The 8,402-nt window shown below is 54.5% G+C and overlaps 1 long non-coding RNA gene across 3 annotated transcripts in view; it reads left to right on the top strand.

Moving 5' to 3' along the window:
• LOC107324023 overlaps positions 1-5,646 on the top strand; it is a 6,735-nt gene extending 1,089 nt beyond the window's left edge. The window contains exons 2-5 of one of the 3 annotated variants that reach the window (XR_004309536.1): positions 903-1,304; positions 1,504-1,667; positions 3,823-4,328; positions 4,667-5,646. This is a non-coding gene — a long non-coding RNA (uncharacterized LOC107324023). Of the gene's footprint in view, positions 1-786; positions 1,305-1,503; positions 1,668-3,822; positions 4,329-4,666 lie in introns of those variants that run through there. The other 2 variants (XR_004309537.1, XR_001559391.2) reach the window with 2 other exon arrangements.
• The last annotated feature ends 2,756 nt before the right edge of the window (positions 5,647-8,402 follow it).

Genomic DNA, 8,402 nt, shown 5'->3' with positions numbered 1-8,402 from the left:
TGGGATTGGATGTGATGGGATGGTATAAGGTGGGTGGGAATGGGGATGGGATGAGGTAGGGTATGATAAAATAGATGTGATAGGATAGGATGAGATGGGATAAGCTGGGATGGAGTGGTGAAGAATGGGATGGGATGGGATGGGATGGGATGGGATGGGATGGGATGGGATGGGATGAGGTGGGGTAGAGATGGGGATAGGGTAGGGTGGCATCAGATGGTTTGGGATGGGTTGAGGTGGGATGGGATGGGATGGAGGGGGGAATAGGAATGGGGGTGCAATGGGAGTGGGAATGGGGATGGGAAGAGGTAGGGTATGATAAGATGGGATGGGTTGGAATGTGATAGGATAGGATAGGATAGGATAGGATAGGATAGGATAGGATAGGTTAGGATAGGATAGGATAGGATAGGATAGGATAGGATAGGATAGGATAGGATAGGATAGGATAGGATAGGATAGGATAGGATGGGATAAGCTGGGATGGAGTGGCATAGAATGGGATGGGCTGGGGTGGGGTAGAGATGGGGATAGGGTAGGGTGGCATCAGATGGTTTGGGATGGGATGGGTTGAGATGGGATGGGGGATGGGATGAGATGGGATAGAAGTGGGGATAGGAATGGGGGTAGGATGGGAGTGGGAATGGGGGTGGGATGAGATAGGATGTGATAATATGGGATGGGATGAGATGGGGTGGGATGGGATAGAGGTGGGTACAGAGATGAGAATGGGAATGGAGATGAGTACAGGGATGGGATTGAATGTGGTTGGGGATGGGATGGGGATGGGATGGGATGGGATGGGATGAGATTGGATGTGATAGGATGAAATGGGATGGGACCCTTGCAAGAAGGTCTGAGATATCTCAGCTCATTTGTTATGCTTCTCTCTTATCCTTTAGGGAAGTTAATGCCCACTTTTGCATGGCAGGAATGGATGGCTGACCTCCACCTGCTGGTGGCAGGGTGCAGCAGCACAGCAGCAGTGTTAGTGCTGTCCTGGCTGCAGCGCCACACTTGGTTCAGCCTCTGCAATATTTAGGGCCCTGCCCAGGGCCAAGCAGCTTCTGGCTGGCCTGCAGCCGACCTGTGGGATGCAGCCAGAAGGCCACAGTGCATGGGATGCCCTTAGGGAAAACCAACAGGATCAGTTCTCAGAGCAAAACACAACCTGCATTTACCTCTTTCCCCCCACAACAGACTGTAAATAAAGGCAGTGATCAAACAAGGCAGGACTTCGGGGGGCTGGCACATCACCCTGGGGGGAGCTGCTCCCACAACAGGCTGCACAGCTCAGCATGCAGGTGGGTCCTGAATATTAACATTGAAGGAGACCCCCACCTCCCTGGGCAGCCCGTCCCAGTGCTCCATCACCTTCCTCTGCTCCAGTTTGTTGCCATTTCCCCTTGTCCTGTTCCCGCAGACCACTGAGAAGAGGTTGGCCACGTCCCTTTCTCTCCCACACTGAATATATTTATAAGCACTAATCACATTCTTTCTCAGTCTTCCCCAGGCTGAGCAGCTCCAGGTCCCTCACAAGGAGATGCTCCATTCAGCTCTGTTATCAGGATGCCATGGGAGTCAACACCAAAAGCCTTGCTGATGTTGAGGCATGCGACATCCACTGCTCCCCCTGCACCTACCCAGCCATCATTGCAGGCTATGAGGTTGGTCAAGCATGATTTCCCCTTGGTGAATCCATGCTGAGTGCTCCTGATGAGCTCCTCTTCCAATTGCTCTGCATGCACCGTGTACCCCCTATACCGTGCACTGCCTGCAGTGCCATGCATGGCCCGCACGCTGCGCTGCCTGCAATTGCTTGCACCGCCCAGGGGAGATTGCAGAGGGAAGAGCCCAGAGCGCTGCTCGTTGTGTCCCTGTCCCCGCTGTCGAGCTGAGCTGCTCTGGAAGAACCAAAGGGCAGTTGCCTCCTCACAATACAGCGTGCACAATGCACGATGCAGGATGTAGGGGGGAGCTGAGTGCTGTCTCTGATGGGGACGGCCCAGTTTCCGTGGCAACTGAGCGGTACCGGCTGCGGCCGCGTGGCCCCGGCAGAGGGCACTGCGCGTCCGTGGATGCGGAGCGGCCGTGAGTGGAGGGACCGGGAGGGAGGGGGGGGACTGGGGGCACTGGGAGGCATTGGGGGCAATGGGGGCAATGGGGGCAATGGGGGCAATGGGGACAATGGGGGCAATGGGGGCAATGGGGGCAATGGGGGCAATGGGGCTCTGGGGGCACTGGGCAGTACTGAGGACACTGGGAGCACTGGGAGCAATGGGAGGGAACTGGGAGCAATGGGAGGGAACTGGGAGCAATGGGGGGAACTGGGAGCACTGGGAGCAATGGGGGCATTGGGGGCAGTGGGAGCAGTGGGAGCATTGGGGGCAACTGGGACACTGGGAGCATTGGGGGCATTGGGAGCAATTGGGCTCTAGGGGCACTGAAAGTACTGAGGACACTGGGAGCACTGAGGGGCATTGAAGGCAATGGGGTCACTGGGAGCACTGGGGGCAGTGGGACTGCGGGAGCAGTGGGGGCATTGGGAGCATTGGGAGCAATGGGGCTCTGGGGGCACTGGAAGTACTGAGGACACTGGGAGCACTGGAGGCACTAGAGGGCATTGAGGGCAACATAGGCATTGGGAGCATTGGGGGCAACTGGGACACTGGGAGCATTGGGAGCAGAGGGGGGCATTGAAGGCATTGGGGGCACTGGGAGCAATGGGCGATGCATTGGGGGCACTGGGAGCAATGGGGCTGCGGGAGCAGTGGGGGCATTGGGAGCACTGGGAGCAATGGGGAACTGAGAGCAGTGGGGGCACTGGAGGCATGGGGGGGCAACAGGGATACTGGGAGCAGTGGGGCTGTGGGAACAGAGGGGGCACTGGGAGCACTGGGAGGAATGGGGCCAATGGGGGTACTGGGGGCACAGGTCTGTGGGGTTGTCAGTGCAACACAACACAACACAACCTGACACAATGCAGTGGAACACAACGTGATGTGACACAACACAATGTGATGTGACACAACACAACGCAATGCCACACGGTGCAGTGTGACACAAGATGGCTCAGTGTGGGCTGGGTGGTGCCCCCAGCTGTGCCCTCACCCCACACTGGGTAGCATTGCATTGGGGTCAGGGATGTGTGGTACCATCCACCCCACAGTGCTGGGTGTGTAGGCAATTAGCCAGCTCCGCCTGCCCTAATTACCAGGGCAAAGCATGCCATGCTCCCTTCTGACCCATCTGCTGTGGGTCACAGCAGTCCCATGGCCAGGGGGCATCAGTGTGGCACAGCACGGAGCAGGCAGAGGTTTTGTGTGTCCCAATGTCCCACATACAGTGGTGCTGCTCCCCCCTGCTCCCGCATGACCCACACTCACTCCTCTGGTTTCCATTTCCCACCACACATCTGGGGTTGGGAATGGACTTGGGGATGGCACTGGGGTTGGGGCTGTGATTGCTGTTGGGTTGGCACTGGGGTTGGGGCAGGGAATGGGGTTGGGGTTGAGGTTTGTGTTGGGGCTGGAGGTGAGGCTAGGTCTGGGAATGGAGCTGGGGTTGGGACTGAGAATGGGAATGGTGTTGGGGGTGGGATTGGTGATGAGATTGAGGTTGGGGCTGCGAGTGGTGTTGGGGGTGGGGCTGGGAATGGTGTTGGACTGGGGTTGGGCTGAGGCTCTTAGCGCAGTCCTATCCCATCAGGTTGTGCAGTGGAGGAGCCCAGCCCCGTGCTGGGCAGCACTCCATGTTCCCGGCCTGCCGCAGTGCTCAGTGCTGGCACAGGGCTCTGCTGGAGTTACTCATCTCTCCCATCAGCAGCCCGCACCCAGCGCCCATCTGCGACTGCAGGACGGTGCCTTTCAGCAGCAGCTTGAATTGGAGCCTGAGTGCATGCAGTGGAACCTCAGCTCTGTGCCCATCGCTGCATCCCTCTCCGTGCTGCACGATGGGGCTGCACACGAGCGTGCAAAGTGCTGGGTGTGTGGAAATGGCTGGAAAAGCGCTCCCTGCTCCTGCTTCAATCAGAGGAACGGAGCAGCTGTTGGAGTGAATGGGCCCTGCACTAAAGCAGACGTCTTAATATCTTTTGCAGAGGAGGTGCATTGTGATTCACTCTGTGCATCTCTATTACTCAGCGTTTGATAGGGGCTTACTTGTCTCAAGTGCTTTTCATTATTGCCCTAATGCTATCTATTAACATATGGGATGGAGGCTCTTTTCTCATCTGGAGCGTGCATCACTCAGCTTTTAAGGATGATGGGGCTCGCGAGTACATAACACTTTGCTGCCTCCATGACGGAGCTCACCAGGAGGAGGGAGGGGTGAGTGGGGGTGAATGGCCACAGGGGTGTGAGGACAAGCAGTGTGAGCAGAGCTACAGCCATGCACTGCTCCACTGCCACAGCCCTGCATGGCAGCGGGGTCAGTTACCTGCTTTAACTGCTTGGGGGGGTGTTGCAGGTGCAGGTTCTGTGGGCAGACTTTGCGGGGGAAGATTACAGGTGTGGTTTATGGGTGGGTGCTGCGTGATGGGCAGAGCAATGCTGGGACAGTCCCATGTGCTGCTCTTAGTTTGCACATGGCTGCAACTCAGAGCTGAACCATCTACTGGACAGGAGATGCAGCCTGGTGAGAGAGCACCTCTCTTCCCTATGCTCAGGTTGAGTTCTGCCTTGCATTTTGTTGAGCTAAGGCAAGAAACAGGACCTGCATGTCCCAGCAGCCAGGTTGGGACATGGGACTTAGAGCACCTGGAAACCCCAACGTGGCACAGTCATGCAGCAGCCGCCTCCGAGCAGCTTGATGGATGGCGGGCCGGTCCCACCCGCAGCCAGATGACAGCTCCTCGCATCAGCCACTGTGATAAATAGCAATTACCAACCGGAGCTCTGCCACTCACATTTGCCTAAGTGAGGAGCAGAATCATACATCTCTGCTGATTACATATCAATGATGCGCTGGAGGCCTTCACAACTTTTAGATCCGCTTAAGATATGCCGCCCTGATTTAGATGGCGATTTGCATACAATTTACCCATAAAGCCTTACTTTGAAAAGCATAATTACTTTCCTTTTTTTTTTTTTTTTTTCTTCTTCTTTTTAATATTCTTCCTTCTGATTTGAATGTTAGCAAGGCCATACCATGAATTACCGCTCTAATGAAGACAAACACGCGCGGGGTGTGCAATGGGAGCACTGCTCCGTAACCTCCCTGCACGCAACGTTGTTTGTGGTGGTGGTTTGGTGCCAACACTGTTCTTCCCATGGATGCTCGTGCTATAGGGCTGGAAGAGCTGTGGGGTGCAGGTTTGGGGCTGTGGGGTGAAGCTGTGCCCAGAACTGTGGGGATGTGGTACTGATGGCACAGCAGGGTGGGCTGGGGTTGGATCTGAGAGGTTTCACGGTGACTCGATGATCCTGTTTTGTTCAATATCTTCATCATTGACCTTGATCAGGGGGTTGCATCCATCCTCTTCATGTTTGCTAATGATATGAAGTTGGGAGGAATGGCTGACACTGGAAGGCTGTGATGCTATTCAGAGAGACTTGGATAGGCTGGAGAGTTGGGCAGAGAGGAACCAGATGAGGTTTAACAAGAGCAAGAGTCTTGCACCTGGGAAGGAATAACCACAAGTATCAGTACAGGCTGGGGGATAACCTGCTGGAGAGGAGCTCTGCAGAGAAGGACCTGGGGGTCCTGGTGGACAATGGGTTGGCCATGAACCAGCAGTGTGCCCTGGTGGCCAAGAAGGCCAATGGCATCCTGGGCTGCATTAAAAGGAGCGTGGCCAGCAGGTCAAGGGAGGTGATCCTCTGTCTATTCTGCCCTGGTCAGGCCTCACCTGAAGCATTGCTTCCAGCTCTGGGCTCCCTGGTACAAAAAAGACAGGGATCTTATGGAGAGAGTCCAACAGGGGGCTGCAAAGATGATAAAGGGCCTGGAGTGTCTGGCAACTAGTCTACCAACCTGGTCTAGGGAGCCTGCTTTGCGGGGGGGTTGAACTCAATGATCTCTAGACGTCCCTTCCAACCCCTACAATTATGTGATGCTGTGATTCTGTGACCCACCAGGCCCTGGGCTGGTAGTAGCTGGGTGCTGCAGTTTTGGGGTATCAGGAGTTTGGAACAGGGGCCATGAGACTGTCAGCACTTCACCCAATCCAACCCAACCCAACCCAACCCAATCCAACCCAACCCAACCCAACCTAACCCAACCCAACCCATTCCAACCCAACCCAATCCAACCCATTCCAACCCAACCCAACCCAACCCATTCCAACCCAACCCATTCCAACCCAAACCTCTCTGCTTTGTGTTGCTGAATGTTTAACATCTCTCCAGGAAAATCATATCCAGGGCACACATGGGATGTGGGTCAGAGGGTGAGTGGAGGCAGTGGCAGCAGGCAGAGCGGTGTGGCTAATTGTGGGGAGGTTCGGAGGCAGCTCCATCACATCTATCAGTACTGACGGAGGGAGGAGAGCTCTGATAATGGAGGGCTTTTTAATCTAGGAGATAAAAAATGTAATGAGATTCAATGGCTGTGAGCTGGAGCTCGAAAAACCGAAATTGGAAGGAAGATGCATCTTTTAAACAGGGAGTGTAATTAACCATCGGAGCAATTTGCCAAGGGATGTGGCGGGTTCTCCATCATTTGTGGTCTTTAAATCAAGTCCTTCTGAAAGAGTTGTTCTCCTTCCACCAGAAGTCATGGAGTTGGGCAGTGCCCTTCTCTGCCCAGCAAACCTGCACCCTTCGGGGCTGTGTGCTGCAGGGCAGCTGGGGGCCATGGGATCCTAACAGCTCTTTGTCCCCTATTGGTTTCCCAGAGCTCTGTGTGCCCCATGGGATCCCCTCAGCTCTGCATGCCCTATGGCATCCCAGCACTACTGGATACCCCATTGGATCCCAACACTGCTGTGTGCCCATGCGATCCCCACAGCGCTGGATTCCCGTGAGATCCCCACACTGATGCATGCCCCATGGGATCACAGCTCTGGGTACCCCAATGAATCCTAACACCACTGGATGCTCTATGGGATCCCAACACTACTGGGTATCCCATTGGATCCCCACACCTCTGGATGCCCCATGGGGACTCCACACCTCTGGGTACCCCATTGGATCCCAGCCCTCCAGTACTGCCAGGTCTGGGAGCCCAGCTTGTTGCTTTTAATTCCCTGCTTCTCCTTCTTCTTTTTTCCCCCCCTTGGTTTCATTCTTGATATTTTTTCCTTTCTGCCCTAATTTTTTTTTTTTTTTTTTCACCTATAATTTTCTCCATTGACTTTAATTAAGCTCTCCCCAGGCTCGCTCTGTAGGCAGGCTTCCCTGGGTCTAATTAGACTCTCATCATAAGTAATCTACATGGAAAGCAAACATGTGTGTGTGAGAGAGAGCCAGTGAGATTTATAGAGAGCATGCAGGGAGCAGATGGGTGCATAAAACACTACAAATAATTCTGGTGCAGATGCAGAAAAGGCCGTTGCTGCGATGGGGATGGGAGCCTTCCCCACGCGCTCCCATAAGTCAAACCTCTGTCTCTCCCTCTCTCAAGGTATCACTGCACTTCCCACAATAAAATCAATAGTGCAGATCAGAGTAAATCATCTTTGACTGGGAAAGCAGGACTCGTTGATAGCAGCGATTCCCAGATGAGCTTAAGGAGATGTCTTGTGCTGATCTGCTTCTCACTGTGTGCTTAAGGCACAAGGTGCGTGCTGCCTTGGAGCTGCCTGCCCATGGATGGGGAATGGGTCTCTCAATGCCTTTCTTGGCCTCAGTGCTCCAACAGCCAACCTTCTGGCTGTGGCCAGCAGTGATTACACCATGAAACCCACTGTCACGTTGGGTCATAAAAACCAAAGATGTCAGTGCCCAGAGAGGCAGGTTGGACAAATCCCTGCACAACAGGGCAATGATGATTGCCACAGAACTGCTGGACTGACCCAAATGCAGCAGGCAGTGCCTGAGTCTCTGAATCACTGAAGACAGAAAAGCACCACAGGGAAGGATGGCTCAGTGCTGGCGCTGCATCTCTTAACAGCTGTTGCTGACCTGGTTGGAAATGGTCCAGGGTCTGGGATGGAGATCAGGTCTGGCACAGTCCAACCACAATGTGTATAGAACAGCAAACACCAACTTCTCCCATGCAAGCATCTCTTGGGCTTCTCAGCCCAGGCTCTTCAGCAGACACTGGAGACAAAGGGGCATTTCCAGGACATGAATTACCTTCTTAGCCAGTGATATGATGCTCTCCTCTCCTCTCCTCTCCTCTCCTCTCCTCTCCTCTCCTCTCCTCTCCTCTCCTCTCCTCTCTCTCCTCTCCTCTCCTCTCCCTCTGCCTCTCCTCTCCTCTCCCCTTCCTCTCCCCTCCTCTCCTTCTCCTCTCCTCTC

Source organism: Coturnix japonica, chromosome 23, assembly GCF_001577835.2.
Source record: "Coturnix japonica isolate 7356 chromosome 23, Coturnix japonica 2.1, whole genome shotgun sequence".
Classification (NCBI taxonomy): Eukaryota; Metazoa; Chordata; class Aves; order Galliformes; family Phasianidae; genus Coturnix; species Coturnix japonica.
This window is presented reverse-complemented; position numbering and strand designations above follow the sequence as displayed.